Source organism: Entelurus aequoreus, linkage group LG16 (genome assembly GCF_033978785.1).
Source record: "Entelurus aequoreus isolate RoL-2023_Sb linkage group LG16, RoL_Eaeq_v1.1, whole genome shotgun sequence".
In the NCBI taxonomy this organism is placed as follows: Eukaryota; Metazoa; Chordata; class Actinopteri; order Syngnathiformes; family Syngnathidae; genus Entelurus; species Entelurus aequoreus.
The window spans coordinates 30,689,956-30,711,366 of record NC_084746.1 but is presented as its reverse complement, the minus strand read 5'-3'; the positions used below and the strand labels follow the sequence as shown (position 1 = coordinate 30,711,366).

General features: G+C 37.4%; 1 long non-coding RNA gene across 2 annotated transcripts in view; it reads right to left on the bottom strand.

Moving 5' to 3' along the window:
• Positions 1-9,653: 9,653 nt before the first annotated feature.
• The window catches only part of LOC133631333 (uncharacterized), a 41,820-nt gene continuing 30,062 nt past the window's right edge, over positions 9,654-21,411 (bottom strand). For both annotated transcript variants that reach the window (XR_009821445.1, XR_009821444.1), the window contains 2 exons: positions 10,689-10,813; positions 9,654-9,972 (listed from right to left, as the gene is read on the bottom strand). This is a non-coding gene — a long non-coding RNA (uncharacterized LOC133631333). The remainder of the gene's footprint in view (positions 9,973-10,688; positions 10,814-21,411) is intronic.

The window sequence follows — 21,411 nt, the reverse complement described above, 5'->3', positions numbered from 1 at the left end:
TTCATACAAAAGGCGCACCGGATTATAAGGCGCATTAAAAGGGGTCTTTTGTTTTTTTTAAAATAAATGTAAAACACTATCTTGTGGTCTACATATCATGTAATGGTGGTTCTTTGGTCAAAATGTTGCATAGATTATGTTTTACAGATCATCTTCAAGTAGCTTTCTGACAGTCACTTCAGTCTTATTTACGTGGCTCACCTTTGACAGCGTCTTCTCCCCGTCATCTTTGTTGTAGCGGTGTAGCGTGCAAGGACGGAAGTGGAAGAAGTGTCAAAAGATGGAGCTAACTGTTTAAATGACATTCAGACTTTATTTAAATCAGAGCATGTTCTCATCCGTGGCTCACTAATGCAACATCAACGCTGGAAATGTGTCCCGTGAAAAACCGTCCGACCGGAACCCTCTAATAAATAAAGTTCCGTGGGTGAATTATGTAAACCCACTACAGTTTTTAGCGCTTTGATAGCTAGTCTACTGACAGATATAGGTAAGAACTTTACGCTACTTTATATTAGAAATGGCAACAGCGGAAGATGAATGCTACATAAGAAGGTAGAGAAAAAGAAGAAGCTTATGACTACGGTGTTGGCATGGACTACAATGGCGGACGCGCGCACATATTCAGGACTTATGCAGATCCCAAATACACATCAGCAGGTACCAGAAGGTAAGAAAAGTTGCGAAACAAAACACCAGGTAATATGTTTGCCAATAGGTGGCATTTTGAGGTCCTTATACACACACCATAATAACACTCGTATGTTTAATGACAGAGTTTTGAGCGCCGTGTGTAATGTTCTGTATTCTAAATGGAACATTTAAAGTTTTGGTGTTGTTTACTACCGTCACCTTGCAGTTTACACATATCTCTTATGTGTGACTGCCATCTACTGGTCACACTTATTACACCATGTACCAAATAAATTTGCTTCGAGGTCGGTAAGCACAACCAGAATTATGCCATACATTAGGCGCACCGGGTTATAAGGCGCTCTGTCGATTTTTGAGAAAATGAAAGGATTTTAAGTGCGCATTATAGTCCGAAAAATACGGTACTTTTACACTTGAGTGAGGAATCGAGATCAGGGCTGCATTACAGTACGTCTTTGTCATCAACATTTTGGAGTCTTTGGAGTTTTAGCGTTTTTACCTTTACATATCTCACCTAATTAAAATATAAAATGTATGATTCAGAAACGAGGGTACAAATTTAGCAAACAACAAAGATAATAGCCTCTCAAAGCGATGATGGACAGTTCTGCGTCATTTGGTGCCTTGACAGCACAGCTATCCTTTGCAACCAAATGTCTGTTTGTGCTGTCATGACAAGCTTTACTTCGGATACCTTCCTCTGCTGAAAACACGTACAACTGAGAAGTAATGCAACTAGGGATGCTAGAAATTGGCTTTGGTTACGGATAACCATATGTCAATATTGTCCAGCACTTCATTTCCTATACAGATATTTACAATATGAGTGTAAACTGGACAAAACTCCAGTCAGTGGACATACTGAGCTGGCTCTGTGTAGCACAGCGTTCTATGAGATCGCCACTCGTAAAGGTCTCCTGACCACTCATCATGAGCATTTTCCTTTAATTTGGGTAAATCCTGGAAAAGCCTTATATAATATCATTATCGGCAGAAAATAACGATACAATATTGATATCTTCCTTCATAGCGTTGCTTGCACAGTTGATAAGGACTCAATGATGGGGACAGCTTGTCCCTGGAACAGACTATTTTTATTTACATATGATATCTATCTATTTTGCAATACCAACAAATCAGTGGTTAACCATCGTCACATGACAGATTACATTCGATGTTAAGGGTTTAATAAATATTGTGTAGGGATGGATACAGAATTCAGTGCTTTTAAAAGGGACCAATCAAATTACATTGGTACTATCAAGTAACTGTCCCATATTTTGATACTTTTGTTGCATGTGCCGTCACGTCTGGTTGCCAAACACTTGGCGGGGAGACGAGCACTCAAAGGGGACTTAGCCAGATTGCCTCTAGGTAATGTTACAATCTTCCATGCCAACAAAGCAAGAAGGAGTCGCTTGAAAGTACAGTGAGGCTCTTCTTTTCAAAATGCGCTAGCTTGATGCTAATTTACATGCCTTATATATGTCTTGTACATGCCGTTTACAAGTTACAATCAAACAGCTGGTGTGTAATAAATACAATACTAAATAGACGATGCAATTTCTGTGGAAATTGTGAGTGAATGCAAACTGAAAACAGGTTTTATATTCTACTTTCTTCAAAATAGCCACCCTTTGCTCGGATTACTTTTTCGCACACTCTTGACATTCTCTCGATGAGCTCCAAGAGGTAGTCACCTGACATGGTTTTCACCTCACGGGTGTGCTTGAAGCTCATCAAGAGAATGCCAAGAGTGTGCAAAGCAGTAATCAGAGCAAAATGTGGCTATTTTGAAGAAACTAGAATATAAAACATGTTTTCAGTAATTTTTTGTTAAGTACATAACTCCACGTGTTCATTCATACTTGTGATGCCTTCAGTGACAATCTACAATGTAAATAGTCATGAAAATAATGAAAACACATTGAATAAGAAGGTGTGTCAAAACTTTTGGCCTGTACTGTATGTACAGTACATATATCGCCCGGCTGGGCAGCAACCTTTTTTTCTTTTAAAGTGTGACGAACTGTGACGAATGTCCACCTGTGCCCAATAGAAACGAGGCATCCAGCCAGGGAATGAAGAAAACTATCCATGGCAACGCTGCTGTCACTTTCACTCATTGAGAAATGTTTCTCTGCGTGCCTCAAGCCCCGTTGATGTCCCGCCCCCTTGGTCCATATACCCCACCGTGATTGGTAGGTTCATTCAGCTACGCACACAACACTTTTACTAGTGTTGTCCCGATACCATTATTTTGGTACCAGTACCAAAATGTATTTCAGTAATTTTTGGTACTTTTCTAAATAAAGGGGACCACAAAAAATTGCATTATTGGCTTTATTTTAACAAAAAATATTATGGTACATTAACCATATGTTTCTTATTGCAAGTTTGTCCTTAAATAAAATAGTGAACATACAAGACAACTTGTCTTTTATTAGTAAGTAAGCAAACAAAGGCTCTTAATTTAGCTGCTGACATATGCAGTAACATATTGTGTCATTTTCCATTCTATTATTTTGTCAAAATTATGAGGGTCAAGTGGTAAAAATTGTATTATTAATCTACTTGTTCATTTACTGTTAATATCTGCTTACTTTATCTTTTAACATGTTCTATCTACACTTTTGTTAAAATGTAATAATCACTTGTTCTTCTAATGCTTTACATTAGTTTTGGATTGTACCACACATTTGGGTATTGGGTACTTTTTAGAGGCTGTATAGTATCGAATATGATTCATTGGTATCGCGGTACTATACTAATACCGTACAACCCTACACTGTACAGTGCCATTCATATAAAACCTGCGGGCCACACATACATTAAACTTTTATAATAAGGTGGGGGCCGTAAAATATTGTCTCCTGGGCTGCAATTGGCCCGCAAGTTTGAGACCTTTGAGAAATAACAACTGGACAGCACAGTAATCATTATCAGCTCAGTGTTAAAACTTCAATGTTCAATAAAAAGAAATATTATTATTATAAAATGTTGTGTAGCCGCATACACATTCTTACAAACTGTATCCTGTATCTTGGGTGCAGATTGTACCATTTATACACAATTAATCAGCATTTTATAATTTTACTTGTCCTTCTTTTTTTACTCAAGTGGTTTCAACAACAATCCTTCATGGTGGAGGAAAAAAATGGGCGTCGACAAGCAAAAAACCCACAGAATCCTAACTGCTGCCAGCAAAGGCCTATAAAGGGTTGAAGCAAGGCTGGGATTGAGGCATATTTTGGCAAACTGAAAACCAAATGGAGTCAATCGAGGAATGCCAAATTGGTTAAATGTGTTAAATCATTGGAAAGGGCTTGTCACTGCAATTGCGGTTATTACTACCGTAGTTTGCTGTCCTTTGAGACCAGTGTTTGTGTTTGTGTGTGCGTGTGTGTGTGTGTGTGTGTGTGTGGGTGTCAGCACTCAAAACCCCAAAGCCCAACTATGAAGCAAGGTATTGCCCTCCAGTGGCGGAAGGAGAGCGAACTTTGCCAAACTAGAACCCCGAGATTATTGTAGGTTTCATTGCCGCAGAGCAGCAGTGGTCCCAAACTGTCTGGGAAAATACATAAGGGCGAAACAAAAGATAATGAAGGGCCTTCTGTGCTTGGATCTGAAGAACACCGGGGAGTGACAAAGCCCTTTATTCCACATCACATCTGGTGTGAGTTTCTTCTTTCTTTATTTTCCCTTCCAAATGAGGAACAAAATGTCCTTGCCAATCTCAGGAGGAATTTCATAAGAAGTTTTATAAATGACTCACAGATCTGTGCTTCGCCACACTCTTACTGTGTTTATGCAATAGGACATGACGGATAAAAATGTCATAACATCAACATTTTGATAGGGGATTTGTGTTATGATAACCACAGAGCTGAAAACGGAGCTTACCGTATTTTTTGGACTATAAGGTGCACTTAAAATTCTTTCATTTTCTCAAAAATCTGCAGTGCGCCTTATAACCCGGTGCGCCTAATGTACAGAATAATTCTGGTGTACTTCCTGACCTCGAAGCAATTTTATTTGGTACATGGTGTAATGACAAGTGTGACCAGTAGATGGCAGTCATACATACGAGATACGTGTAAACTGCAAGACGACGCCAGTAAACAACACCAAAACTTTAAATGTTCCATTGACAATATAGAACAGGGGTGTCAAACATACGGCCCGCGGGCCGGAACCGGCCCCCAAGGAGGTTCGATCAGGCCCGCAGGATAATTTGAAAGTGGAAAAAATGCATAAAAGACATGGAATTAATATTTTAAATTCGCTGCAATTCATGGATTATCCGCTAAGGGGCGCACTCTTTCCATCAGAGTAGAAGACAAGCCGCATCACTGAGACAGACTGAAAACAGCAGACGGTAACAATGCGCCATCTGCTGCTTGTTACGACGTTGTTAATACCTTGGTCTCTACCTCTCCGCTACACCCTCATTAGCCAAAATGTCGTTATCCAAACGGAGAAAAGAAGATAAGGAGTGTAGAATTTTCAAAGAAAAATGGACCACGTCCTATTTATTTACAGAGATGCACGGAAAACCTTCGTGCTTGGTGTGTTTGCAACAAGTTTCGGTATTGAAGGAATATAATATTCGACGCCACTACGAGACTCATCACAGCGAAAAATATGACGGCTTGCAAGGACAACTGAGAAGAGATAAGATTAACGAATTGCTGGCGGGTCTGAGGAAACAGCAGTCAACTTTCATCCAGAGCCGAGAAGTCAGTGAAGCAGCGGTAAAAGCCAGCTACCTAATTGCTAGCGATGCAGTGATGAATATCAATAAAACAAAAATGCGGTCAAGGCTCACAAACAAGCACTTAAATGACATTCTGAAAGTGACAGCTAGTCAGGACATGACACCTGGTGTTGATGCACTTGTACAGGCCAAAAGATGCCAAGTTTCAGGAACAAATACAAGTCCAGACTAGACTAACACCTTTAAAATGCTGCCTTAGACACTTTCTTCATAACACATTTAAAATCACTCTCCTTAGTTTGTAAAGTGTACGCAGGGATTACATTTAGATTTTATATGCGTATGTGTAAGTGGTTTAAAAATTCCTTTCTTTAAAAGTCTCATTTAATCTTAAAGTGCATTACTATATTTTTCAGTACCAATTAAAGTTTTGTGCCTTTGTACAATCAGTGGGATCGGTTGCAATGCATATTTGTGAATGATAAAAGTAAATTGCACATTTGTCTAAGGAAATATGAGGTGTTTCATGAAATGTTTTGTAAAAGGATAGTTCATTAAATTTCAATATTTTCCTAATGTTCTTGTGCTTCTTTACACCAAAACAAAGGAAAGACATGATATTTTGGTTATTTATAGCAGAGTATGGTAAAATTTTAATGGTCCGGCCCACTTGACATCTCCCTAGGCCGTATGTGGCCCACGATGCGAAATGAGTTTGACACCCCTGATATAGAACATTACACACAGCGCTCAAAAATCTGTCAACATGTTTTTAGTACGACTTCGGTAAGCTATGAAGCCGCACCTCTTGATGGATTGACGGCGCATTAAACATACGAGTATTGTTATGGTGCGTGTATAACAGCGTTTCTCAAAGTGTGGGCCGCGCCCCACTGGTGGGGAATAGAGACATGACAGGTGGGGCGCGAGGAACGGGAGGAAATTTCACTTTAATTTTTTTTTTTTTTCAATTATATTCTTAGATTTTTTTTTTTACTATGCTTTCATTTTCTATACACACTGTAAATCACTTTGTGATTCTGTCTGTGAAATCCGCTATATAAATAAATGTAAATTACTTATTTTTCCTGTAGGCTTTAAATTTCTAGGTTGGAGCGTAAGTTTGACAGACATAGAAACAGTAACTAATGGGGGCGGGGCTAAGCGGAAGCTTTGTGAATGGCGAGTCACTGTGCGAGGATTTGCTGTTTTGCAAATACATAAAAAATATAGCCAATGCTGATGAGCTGTTCAATATAATGGACAGTTTCCTCAAAGAACACGACCTTAAATGGGAAAACTGTGTTGGCTTTTGCTCTGATGGCGCCGTGTACAGACCATGGCAGGGTAAAGAAACGGGCTGCAGGCTCTAATAAAGAGGGTTGCGCCAAATGCGCATTGGACACACTGTGTGTCATTCACCGGGAAGCACTCGCGTCAAGGCAGCTCAGCCCCTAACTCAGGGGTCGGCAACCCGCGGCTCGAGAGCCACATGCGGCTCTTTAGCGCCGCCCTAGTGGCTCTCTGGAGATTTTTCAAAAATGTATGAAGAATGGAAAAAGATGAGGGGGAAAAAAAATCTATTTTTTTGTTTTAGTATGGTTTGTGTAGGAGGACAAACATGACACAAACCTCCCTAATTGTTATAAAGCACACTGTTTATATTAAACATGCTTCACTGATTCGAGTATTTGGCGAGCGCTGTTTTGTCCTACTAATTTTGGCGGTCCTTGAACTCACCGTATAGTTTGTTTACATGTAGAACTTTCTCCGACTTTCTAGGACGTGTTTTATGCCAATTCTTTTTCTGTCTCATTTTGTCCACCACACTTTCAACGTTGTGCATGAGTGCACAAAGGTGAGTTTTGTTGATGTTATTGACTTGTGTGGAGTGCTAATCAGACATATTTGGTCACTGCATGACTGCAAGCTAATCGATGCTAACATGCTATTTAGGCTAGCGATATATACATATTGCATCATTATGCCTCATTTGTAGCTATATTTGAGGTCATTTAGTTTCCTTTAAGTCCTCTTAATTAAATGTATATCTCATGACACATGTAATATGGCTTTTAATTTTTTGCGGCTCCAGACAGAATTGTTTTTGTATTTTTGGTCCAATATGGCTCTTTCAACATTTTGGGTTGCCGACCCATGCCCTAACTCAATGAGGTTTTAACAGTGGCAGTGTCAAGCCTGCAACCCCGATTTGAAAAGCTGTGCAGTGCAAAACAGGCTCATTGCAGCCACTAATGCTGGAGTACTGTAAAACTCATGTTCACTTTCCCTGTTTTGCCAAAATACATATAGCTCCTCCTTTTTTTTTTGCAAAGATTGCAAAGTGGCACTTTTATTTGTATTTATTATTGAACTTGATGCAAGTTATTTGATTTATTATTGAACCTGATGCAAGTTATAACACTTTTATTTGATTTATTATTGAACTTGATGCAAGTTATAACACTTTTATTTGATTTATTATTGAACTTGATGCAAGTTATAACACTTTTATTTGATTTATTATTGAACCTGATGCAAGTTATAACACTTTTATTTGATTTATTATTGAACTTGATGCAAGTTATAACACTTGTTTTATTTATTATTGAACTTGATGCAAGTTATAACACTTTTATTTGATTTATTATTGAACTTGATGCAAGTAATAAGACTTTTATTTGATTTATTATTGAACTTGATGCAAGTTATTACACTTTTTTTGATTTATTATTGAACTTGATGCAAGTTATAACACTTTTTTTGATTTATTATTGAACTTGATGCAAGTTATAACACTTTTGTTTTATTTATTATTGAACTTGATGCAAGTTATTTTATTTGATATTGAACTTGATGCAAGTTATACCACAGCTGCACAGTTATTTTATTTATTATTGAACTTGATGTTATTTTATGTTATTGAGTTTGAATGTATACAACTTGATGTTACTTGATGTTCAATAAATTTGAAAATGTTAAGCTTGGCATTAGCGTTCTGTTGGGGCGATGGGGGCAGGTGGGGCTTAAAAACTCCCCCTTGTCCAAAGTGGGGGATGACAAAAAAAGTTTGAGAACCACTGGTGTATAAGGACCGCAAAATGGCACCTATTAGCAGACATATTACCTGGCGTTTTGTTTCGCAATATTATGCAAAAGCAACTTTTCTTACCTTCTGGTACCTGCTGATGTGTATTTGGGATCTGCATAAGTCCTGAAAATGTGCGCCCGTCCGTCATTGTAGGCCGTGCCGACACCATAGTCGTAAGCTTCTTCTTTTTCTCTACCTTCTTATGTGGCATTCATCTTCCGATGTTGCCATTTCTGATATAAAGTAGTGTAAAGTTCTTACTTATATCTGTCAGTAGACTAGCTATCAAAGCAATAAAAACTGTAGTGGGTTTATATAATTCACCCACGAAACTTTAGTTATTAGAGAGTTCCGGTCGGACGGTTTTTCACGGGACACATTTCCGGGGTTGATGTTGCATTATTGAGCCACGGATGAGAAGATGCTGCTCCGTTATTGATTTAAGTAAAGTCTGAATGTCATTAAAACAGTTAGCTCCATCTTTTGACACTTCTTCCACTCTCGTCCTTGCACGCTACACCACTACAACAAAGGTGATTACATGTTATGTGGACCACAAGATATTGTTTTGAATTTAGAAAAAAATCTTAATATGACCCCTTTAACGCGCCTTTTAATCCGATGCGCATTTTGTAGGAAAATAGACCTGAATAGACGCGCTCAACAGCAGCGCGCCTTTTAATCTGGTGCACCCTATGGTCCGGAAAATACGGTAGTTCGACGCGGTGGCAGCACAACACATTCTTCTGGCTGCTCAGTACAATATGTCAACATCATAAAGAATGAAGAAGAAGAAACCTAGGCTGTACAAAGTACGACTGCAAAGTCGGATCTGTGGGGAAGATACTCGCCTCCCAGGCAGGAACAAGCACTCTATGCACAGAGGCCATTGAGTCATCAAAGTAAAGAGCAAGTATCCACTGTGACGTTTTGTATTTTAAATTTCACACTGCAGCGGTTAACTTCTTTTTTACCTTCATGTCATCAAAGTTAAGGGTAGGTACACAATTTACGGTTACCTTTTATTATGTGACGATTAGGGATGAGTATCAAATTCGGTACTTTTATTAGTACTGACCGAATTCTATCAGTCCTACCATGAACCGATTCAAGTAGAATCAAACGGTACCCTATTTCGATACTGTGGAAGTCCCATTGACAGACACTTCACAGGATCCAAGCTTGCAGGTTTTAACAAAGTTTTAATGCTCATATGTTTTATCAACTAGATTATCAATTATTATCAATTAGATTAACACGTACCACCTGGGAAATCTAATCACCTGCCAGCTGTGTCTCGCCGCCAGCACATACCCCGCCCCTGCCCGATGGCGCTCGTCCTCAGTACCATGGACAGCGGCGGTGACTATTCCTCCTGCAAGCAGCACTGACTATACCTCCCCCCACAGATACATTTGATGACGTCACATCCGGTTGCAGACTCGGCACCGTCTCAAGCACGTGGCGAGCAAACAAGCCCTCGGTGTAGACTCAGCTGGACTTCCTTTATCTGTAACGTTACAAAGTATTACAAGCAAAGCAAACATGCCTGATAGTAAGCACTCAAAAGTACAGTAAGACTCCACTTTTCAAAATGTGTTCCCTCGATGCTAATTTACATTGCATATGCCACAGACATGCTGCTAATTAGCATTAGCCATTTTACGTAGCCATATTAACACTTCCAAATTTGCTAATCAAAACAACATCCAAGATGCATTTTTTTTATCAAACAACTTGTCACGCTCAGGTCGCATTGGAGCGAAAGTTGTGTTTCAAAGATGCGGAAGGGAAAGCTGTAAGCAGCGTGCAGGTAAGATGCAGATTTAATCCTTCTTGGCAAAAATACATGGAGTTGTGCTGCAGGAAAGCACATGTAAAGTGTAGCAAACATAAAGCTCTTAGCATACTATGAACAACGTGGGTAGTCGAACAAAACCAGTCTCAAACAGTGGCGAACAAGAATCCTGCAAAGGCCAGTAGGGTAGGACGGGTATATAAAGGCGGCAGCATGTGGGGACACTAATCAATAAACAAGAAATGAAAACAAAGAGAAGCAAGGAGCGCTAGGAACAGAACTAAACACAAAATCAAGGAGAACAACAACAAGTTCTGAGGCACAGGTCATGACACATCTGGTGTGTAATAGGTACAGTACTTACATTTTACTTTTGTCATGTTCTTTTAGTCAGACAATATTTGCGGTAAACCGGATGGAATATTTACCTGACATGTTTCGACTGTCATCTCCAGTCTTCTTCCAAAGGGTCACCTGACCACTGTGATGTGTTGCCTACCAGCTGTTCTTTTCGGCGTGACCAACCAGGCAGACCTGGCTTTTTTGAAGAAGACTGCAGATGACAATAGAAAACATGTCAGGTAAAAATTCCATCCAGTATACCGAAAATGTTGTCTGACAAAAACAACATTTGAGAAGTATATGAATGAGAAGACATAATGAACATTTTTAGTTCCAATATTTACAATATAAGCACTTTGTGGGGCTCAACAAAAGACAAGACTGGCACTTTCAACTTAATGGCAAAGACTACTTCCTGGCTAAGGCGACACTGCCATAATATATATACACTTGCAAATGAGACTCAGAATTGTAAAAAGATGTAACAACTGAACAGCACAGTTGTCATCATAAGCTCACTGATAAATGTTACTTGAAAAAAAAAAAGATGTTATTCTTAAACAATTAATATTTGCTAACACATTAACAAACACAAAAGTACAGAAAATTGGTACCCGCGTGTCTTAGCATCGATTCCCAGGAACCTGGAATTGGGGCCTTATTGGTTTAAATATGGAAGTTGCCCATCCCTGACGACAATTAACTTATTACACTTACATCGTCGAAAATAAGAGCAATTACTCTATTTAAGGTTAACTTCTTTTTACACATTCATTACTTTTATGGCAAAAATGTTAAAAAAAAAAAAAAATCTGTACAGTTAAATATGGTTTTGTAATGTTGACAGTTTGACCCTGTAACAGATGAGTTCTATTTACATAATTTCCTATGAACTCTGGAAGGTATAAAAGCAATAAGAAACAAGGTATAAGTTGAGTGGGAATAGTAGCATATTAAGAGTTCGTGACGAAGACAAACAGGCTTTTTTTCTGCAGCTTGTCCTTGAGAACACCGTGTACAGGTAAACACAGTGCTCCTGTCACACAAGGGTGTCCCAGGTGGCGTGGCAACACCGTGGGAACTGTTTCCACGGCATTGTAGTGCAGGAGGGACTAAAACAAGAATTGTCTTTCGGCACGATACCAATTCAGTTAGTTGGCACGAGTACAGCGGGCATGTTTGTGTAACATCACCTCAACCCAAGTCAGGTCATCTAATTGTTTCTTTCAGGCTACACACTATTATTCCATTTGTCTAGAAACTCTTCATTAAAACTGGAATACATATCTGCTGTGGAAAATTTTGGCAAGAAGATGTATCAGAGCTAGTAAATAGACACTTCTGGAAAATAATATTTGAACTGGCACAGTTTCAATCTTGTTAAAGAAATTCTTGTAAAATCCAGCCTTCAGGAAGGTTTCTCGAAAAAGCTGTTTTTTTTGTTTGTCTTTTATGGTACCAGGTATCAAGTATCCAAAATTATATCTTTCATAGCGATAATAACCTCAATTTTGGTTATTGATTCAACAATACTTTGATTATCGTGGTTGTATTTTGCACTGTTATGATGGCTACTGACTCTAACAACATTTATATGGAAACGATTAAAAAGGTTGTTGAAGAGATTTTAGAACCTTTAACATATTTGTATTATTTATTTTTAATTTGTTATATATTGTATATATTATATAAAATAATACAATATAATAATATAATATATACTGATATATTATATTACATAATATTTACAGTATACAGCAGTGGTCCCCAACCACCGATTGGTACCGGGCCGCGCAAGAAATTAAAAAAAAAAAAATATATATATATATATATATATATATATATATATATATATATATATATATATATATATATATATATATATATATATATATATATATATATATATATATATATATATATTTATTTTTTATTTTTTATTTTATTTTTTTAAATTAAATCAACATAAAAAACACAATATATACATATTGTGTATGCGTATGTCAATATAGATCAATACAGTCTGCAGGGATACAGTCCGTAAGCACATTTGATTGTATTTCTTTATGGAAAAAAAATAAATAAATGTAAAAAAAAATCCCCCCCACCACCCCCCTGTGTCTGTGGGACACATTTTCAAGCGTTGACCGGTCCCCAGCTACAAAAAGGTTGGGGACCACTGGTATACAGTATATAATAATTATATACTGTATATAAAATATGTAAATATTACATATAAGTTATATTGCTACTATGGTACATTTTTGGTCTACTTTATACCTGCATTATCCTTTCCATCCTTACCCTTTCCATTCTTTGTAACTAAGCTATTGTGTGGAACAATTTCCCTTGTCTAAGTCTAAGTCTAAGTCTAAATATCAGCAACCTATCATTTCAAAATAGGGTTAGGGTTAGATAGCAAATGTCGTATTGATTTATAAGACTGGAGACAAACACCAGTTTACAAACTGCAGTTCTGTTTCTCTACCACCATTTTCTAAAATTATTGACAAAATGTTTAACAGATTGGACGGATTTGTGAATACAAGCGAAACACTCACAGACAACCATTGCGGATACAGAGTCAACATTTCAACATTAATGGCATTAATTTATATAACGGAGGAGATTACCACCGCAACTGATGGTAAACAAAGTGCAGCTGCAGTGTTTATGGATACAGCAAAAGCATTTTAATAAATCTTAATATGGTAATAAACTCATTAGAACTGTATTGCATCAGAGGTCTTGAATTGGGTAAGAAGCTACTTAACCAACAGGAATCTATAAGTGAAGATAGGAGAACAAACGTCGACAGCCCTAAATATATCATGTGGCGTACCTCAGGGATGAATACTGCGACCAAAATTGTTTAATTTCTATATGAACGACATTTGTTTAGTTAACAAACCTAAAGTTCAGGAGAGAACACACAGTAGCTAATATAAATAATAGAAGAAATTCACAAATTAAAAAGATTGTTTAACAAAAACAGACTATCATTGAATCTCAGTAAAACTAAATAAAGCTATTCGGGAACAGTAGAAGGGAAAGTCAAACACAAATGCAAATAGACTGAGTATATATTGAAACGGTAAAATCAATTACATTTTGAGGTGTAATAATAGATGATAAAATGAACTGGAAATCTCATATAAAATATATAGAACATAAAGTAGCAAGAAACATGTCAATAATGAATAAAGCAAAATATGTTGTTGACCAAACATCACTTCATATTCTCTACTGCTCACTAGTGTTACCATATCTGAGTTATTGTGCAGAAATATAGGTAAATATTCACAAAAATAAACTTCATTCACTAACTGTATTACAAAAAAGGTCAGTCAGGACAATACATAATGTTGGATATAGAGAACAATCAAACCCCTTTAGTTGTTGAATTAAACATTTTGAAATTTAAGGACTTGGTGCGTTTGCAAACAGTTAAAATTATGTACAAAGCAAACTATAAACTGATACCCAAGAATGTACAACAATTCTCAACAATAGAGGAGAAATATAACCTTAGACAAGTGTTGTATGCATGTACAACATTTAAGACCTATAGCATATCAGTATGTGGAATTAAATTATGGACTGTATTAAGCAAGGAAATCAAGCAATGTTCTAATATGACCTAATTTAAGAAACTGTTCAAACACAAAGTGGTCACAAAATACAAAGAAGAAGAATTTTGATAAACGTCTTAAACCTTATTTAAAATATATTAGATAATTGTATTTATCTCATAGGTCAACAATACATTATTTGAATATTTATTTATGGGACCTTTAATTATTGTTTATTTATGTATTTAATAATTATTTACTTATTCATTGTATATTCATTTATCTATTTACTAATCTATTCATTTATTTGCCATTGTGTAACAAATAGAGAACAAACAAACAGGTTAAAACCTGCTATGATACGAAAAAGGGTTAGGATCGAATAAGCTCCGCTTCTTCCTATTCCATTGTGTACGCGCTGTAATGAAACAACTGGAAGTATGTGATGCATTACCTTGTAATTGTTTGCTAGTTCGAAATAAACTGATGCCAACCAACTGACATCTTATAGTTGTGCACCACTGCAAACTTCAACTTTAATGCAGTCAATAATATTTAATGCTGTGTAACGTTGCACACTATGCAACAAATCATCACTTTTTCAGCTTCTTCTCTAAATGTGCTATTTTTTATGCACTAAACAACCATTAATCACTACGTTTTCATGCACTAAATTAGTCTGTTTCCGTTCAGTTAAATTTTTGTAGGCCGAGTGTCCATGCACTCTCTCTAATGCAACTAATGGTCATACGCCATGTGCCTCCCGTACACTGGGGGGTGCTTATTTCCTTTTAGTACAGATAAATGTATTGCTTTTCCGGTTAACCCAGGGGTCGGCAACCCAAAATGTTGAAAGAGCCATATTAGACCAAAAATACAAAAAACAAATCTGTCTGGAGCCGCAAAAAATGAAAAGCGGTATAAACAGTAAGTCTTTAAATGAAGGCAACACATGACGTAAGTGTCTATATTAACTAGAATAGCCTACTAGTAAAATGACTGTCGCAGGCTGAAGCAAATCTTCGTTGACAGAAATGTTGAAATGTAATATTTATTCCACACATTTTTACATTAGAAACCATTAATAAATCAGAGGCTACTCAAAAGGTAGGTAGGTAGGTCTGTATTGTCATTGCACAAGTACGACAAAACTTTGTTTTTAGCACAAACCCATTCAAGATTAGACAAACAAACAGCGTACAGGGTTACAGAACAGGAACGCTGATGGGTCGCCACAAGGCGCCCCGTAAAAGATGGGAAAAAGGTCAACGTTGGGGAAGGATGAGTAAAAAAATACATTTTAGACTGGGCTCCTAAGAGGGCCCAGTCTGTAGTGGGAAAAAACCTCCATAGCAAAGCATATATACATATTACAACATACATCTCGAGACTTGCAACAGAGGGGAGAGAGTCGCGACTACAGTGGCAGGTTGCAGCTCTTCAGGCGCTGCCCATCCGTCCATCACCCCTAAGGGATTTGCGCCAAGGGCGTTGGATGGGGGGTGGGGTATGTGTGTGTGGCGTTGGATTTTTGTGGATTCATGTGTGTTTGTAAGCCTGCCACGTGTCTCTGTTCTGTGGCCTTGGTGTCGTGCAGCCGCTAGTCAGTCCAAAGTCAACAACAACAGTCCATGAGAATCAAGAAGGGAGTTTGTTGTGTCTTCGCCGCACTGTCATTCGGGAGAGTCTCGAAGCCAGGGAAACAATCCAAGTTACGATGTTTTGTATGTGAGTGAAAATAAAATTTGCTTTTCACGCTAAATTGTCTATGACTGATCCTCAAAATTCATCCTGTGGAGCAGACAGTCCGATGTTATCCAAATCACAAGAATGTTCACAGTTTTTCCCGCATCCTCCAATCATTTGTGGCAGCTTTGGTGAGATAACTTCTGGAAATTACTGGCTTTTAATGGCCAAAGGTATAGATTTGTGTGTCCAAGTTAAGGGAAATGGCAGGCTGTCTTCTTTTAATAGATTTATTACAATCGTTGGCAAGCCAGGTAACGTTTGCTGTGGTCTGGAACAACACGGCACACAAATAGCTATTTAAAATGCAGCCAATATTACATACAGATAATGTGTCATGAGACATGCAAAACTAAATTATCAAACAATTATTCTATGTTAAATTAACATAAAAAAATATATATAACAAAAAATAGTCCTGTATTGTTTTATTTGTTCATTTATTTTTTTCGATTTATTTATGTACACATTCTTTAACACTTCTTTTTTCTTCTCATCACTGCATAAACTGTCTATTGCTACACAGTCCAATATTTTCCCTGCCTATTAAGTAAACGGTGACATTTAAAACAAACTGCGTTGGTACCCAGAGATGTAACACCAAATTTTGGGCCCCCATATACAAGACTACTGGATGAGCACCCCCATTCCACCCTCTAAAGTAAACCCAACGTTACCGTCTCATACACAAACACTTGGTATGTTTACATACACTAAAAAACAACAATTGCATAGTTTTGGTGGAAACCAGCTTTTTAAAACACTTGTCAAAACCTTAATTAGTTTTTTTACTTTAAAATATGGGATTCATTTATTTAGAAGATAAAGATAAAGATCAAGATAACCCCCCAAAATAATTTTGTTTTGAGTTTTTTTTTCAATATAGATTTTTTCAACTCAATATAAAGTAGCCAGAATATTAATTTAAATAATCATACAACCTGTCATTATTCACCTAAATATGATTATAAATATGTCAGATTTTCTTTTCTGTCATAGTGTAAAATAGAGATTAGTTGATTCACATAGTATTATCATCAGTGGGTATTATAATACATCATAATAATACATTTATTATTATGATTATGATTATAATACATTTATTATTATGCTTATAATATTATTAGTGCAGCACCCGGGGGTTAAGTCTCCCTGCTTTACATTTCAAGGGTCCTTGAACGCACCACAATTACAGGCGATGAGATGCAGATGTACATAACTTCCTCCTATGCTGCCACAGGTAGATTTGTTATATTTTTACCTGTCGTCTATCACTTCATCCTTTTACACCAAAATGCCGAAGCTGTGTGTGTAGACATTGTTAATTTCATTCAAGCAACCCTATCAGTGAACTTTCATGACTATATTTATTTTTATTTGAACATTTATGAGGTTGTTTTTATAACTTACATATCAAATGACAGAAAACAAATATTCAAACATTACCTATGTTTGGGGCCCGGTACTACGTCCCCACTTTCCCTTCCACTTTGACGGCCCTGGTGGTACCTCATAAAGAGTGCTTTGAGATAGAAGCTGGCTAATTGTTATGCTATAAGTTGCAAGCGAAATGGGAGTTACAAACATCCCCGCCATTAGTTGGCGCAGCAAATGTCCTAGTACATCCCGTAAGATCCTCCAAAACATCTGATCTTGCTTGCTAGCATTATATTATAGTCAAAGATGGACATAACTTTTCTTTTTCAACTATGGGAATGAAGAAAGTGGTGTGAAAGACAATGCTGGGAAAAAGAAGTGAATGATATTCATTGACCAAGAATGTCAAAATAATATCTAAATGGCAGATGTTCATCCATGAAAATATGGAGAAGCAGACATGTATCCATGAAAATATAGAGAAGCTGCTGATGGTTTGACAGCGAAACAGCTCAAAATAGGTAGTCCACTCTACAAGAAAAATACAGTACATTGTTATTAGATTACTTCATAGAACTACTGTATTTGTTAGTGGTATTGTATTATTTTTCGTACAGTATTTGTCATCTAAAAGTATGTGTCATTGTGATTTCAATGGGCGACATTGATTTGAAATACAAGTGTTTTTTGTAAAGAGCTCTGTCGCAGAACCAATAAAGCACGTAAGTTGAGCTACTATTGTATCAGTAATTGCTGAGATGCGGCAAAAGTAGTTGGGTTGAAATAATCTCAGCTTCTTCCTGCTCCTTTTTCGGATATGTTGATGTGATCGTGCGATGTCCGAAGCATATACTGTAAAACTGCGTATGACCATGACTGTGCTCCATGTGTGCAAATGTAAATGTGTTACTTATCCATGACATTAAACCCACGCTACGTATTGCATAACCTGTTCTGATTTTGCAGATCTACTGTACCCACCGAGTGTATTATCTACTGTGCAAAGGAGAGGTTGAAGCCTGTCAAGTGTATAGTAAAGGAGTACAGTGAAAGGCAAAGTAACGTCCGGGACCATCACAGGCCGATGTCCAAACCAATCTTGACACCACGATACTCGAGTCGGAAGCCCATTGTCCGAGGCTGTAAGATAATTAGGGGCGAGTTTGCGGGCTGTTTATGTAAGAGGGGTTTGTTTATTCATAGTGAGCTCGGTTTGTACGCAAGCTCCGTTCAGATCCCAGTGGCTCTTACAAAAGACTCTTTCAAACTTCAAACATAAGACGCCTCCCACTCGGCCTCAACCAGCCTTTTTGTGAGCTGCAAAAAAAAAAACGTGCCATGGAATCACAGCACTTATGAGAGCATGAAGATCTGATTCGGTCCCTCTAACCCAGAGTGTTAAGTAACAGTGGTCAGCACCCATAGGTAAGCGTGCCTTCTATAACCACATGTTTCATCTCCGTTTGAACGGACGGCAACTTCACTTCATTCCGGCTGAGCCGTTCAAAGCGCTTGCGGTGGGTTCCACAGCAACCAACTTGAGTCCAGTGTTAGCATTTGGAGCACAGAGCTCTCTTATTGTTCTTGACAGGCCGCCTGAGTGTGCAAAGCCTCATTAGGAGCGGATGTCTTTAAGCCTCTTTGACCCGTTCTCACTACGCCGAACCAGGTAGAGCACAGCAGGTCCAGGCAGAAAAACCACAACATTACGTGTTTAAATCCTGCTTTATAGAAAGAACACGCCATAAGTACCGGGATGCTGACTGAGGTCTAATTCGTTCGGATTTTGAAACTAATAGGACAAACATATTTAAATATTACCTGTACAGGCAATAATTTGAGTATTAAAGGGGTCATGTTATAGTTTTCAGTCTACTTTTAAAACACTTCCTTGTGGTCTACATACCATGACATGGTCTAAAATTTGCATAGATTTTGTTTTACAGACCATCTTTAAAGTCCCACTTAAGAACTTTCAATTTTGGTTAATTTTGGCGGCGCCAGTGGACCAAAGCGGTAGTGTTTTGCCAGAAGAAGACCACATTTCCCATGATGATTAGCGCATATAGCGTCAAACTGACATGATGTCCGCCGTAATATTGGCACAAATATTATGTCTCTAATGGCTATGCTAATGTTAAATAGCAGACTCTATCTAGAAATTACCCTGAATTGCACTACAAATATGACGCTAATACCAAAAATGTATCGGGCGGATGCAGGTTCGAAGTAAAGAAAGACCGGCAGGAGAGTTTTTATGAAGGAAGTAGTACTGAAACTGTCACGTTGGTGTCTATTTATTGCTACCACGCAAATTTCTGATAGCTAAGATTAGCGTTATCATTTGGATTTGGGCATCGAAAGTCACTTACTAGTTTAGCAGGAACAGAGCCAAGGCAGTCTCGGTCTGAAATTCCTCGTCTTTGAGTTCACACCAGCGACTGGAAGCCACGGCAATGTTTATCCTGACTGTTAAGTTCCATTTTTTTTTTGTTTGTCTCCTCAAAAAAAACTTGTTTCTTTGGTTGTTTCATGTTGCAGGCATCAAATTGTAAATGAGCTAATAATTGCAAAAAATAACAAAGTTTTCCAGTTTGAATGTTAAGTATCTTGTCTTTGCAGTCTATTCAATTGAGTATTGTCAAAGCGTGGACTTTGGGGTATTTGTTTTCCCGAGATGCAAGTGAGTGAGTTTTCCTTGCCTGTATGTGGGCTCTGTACCGAGGATGTCGTTGTGGCTTGTACAGCCCTTTGAGACACTTGTGATTTAGGGCTATATAAATAAACATTGATTGATTGATTGATTGAAGTTGGACCGGACATGGCGTGAAGGTAAATACATATTTATTTTTAACACTAACAACAGGTACACACTTAAGGCGCGCACAAAGGCGGAGGTACAAACTTGGCTAATGAAAACGAAAGACTGGCACAAAGGCAAAAACTATGAACATGAAATATACAACACTTACTGTGGCATGAAAAACGTGCATGGAACAATGGCTTGGAATGAAAGGTAGCAGAGTTAATGTCGCCCGGCTGACTGCCTGGCAACTACAAGTTTAAATACTGGTGACATGATTAGTGAAAAAAGGTGCGTGACTCAAAATGTGAAACAGGTGAAACTAATGGTTGCTATGGTGACAAAACAAGGGAGAGAGAAAGCAGGAACTAAGTGTACAAAACCCAAACAGAACATAACTTAAACAAAACATGATCCCAGACATGACAAGTATAGGTTGAAAAGGATTTGCAAATCATTGTATTTTGTTATTATTTACCATTTACACAATGTGCAAACTTCACTGGTTTTGGGTTTCATAAATTACATTTTATTATTTATTGATTGATTGTTTCATTAAATTATTTTACAATGATAATTGAAATATCATCAATATCGTATTAGCATTTTTAATTATTCACATTTGTGTGCTTTTTCTGTTGTTATAGTCTGTGTTCACAGCTGCTTAAAGTTTGTTATTTGCACTTTGCGGCTATATTTGTTGCTCTACGAGCCTTCAATTGTCCCCTGGAGACAAATAACGTTTTGGGGGGTTTTAATTATTTGAATTTAATAAGTGCTGTCAAGCGACTGATTTAAAAAAAAATCAGATTAAACACTTTTTTGAATTTTGATTTATTGAGATTAATTGCAGTAAATTACATGCTTGCAAAATTCAAACTAACTTTAAGAAAACCCCAATATTTGTCAGAATGTCATACAGGATGTTTTACTTAAATACACGTCTTTTATTCGTGTTTCATGTATTGTTATTAATATTATTATTATTATTATTATGCATTGACCTGACTTGCGCCCCCTTTCAGGTAAACCTCTGCTGTTCAGGTGAAGGAGCATGCGCAATCAAAATAAATAGCATGATTAATCTGTGTTTTATGTGACTAACGCAATAATTTTTGGTTAATATTCGCATGTGTAAATGCGTTAACTTTTACAGCTGTGAATTAAATGCAAAAATTTATAATACCGTATTTTTTGGACTATAAGGCGCACTTAAAATCCTTTCATTTTCTCAAAAATCGACAGTGTGTCTTATAACCCGATGCGCCTAATGTATGGAATAATTCTGGTTTTGCTTACCGACTTTGAAGC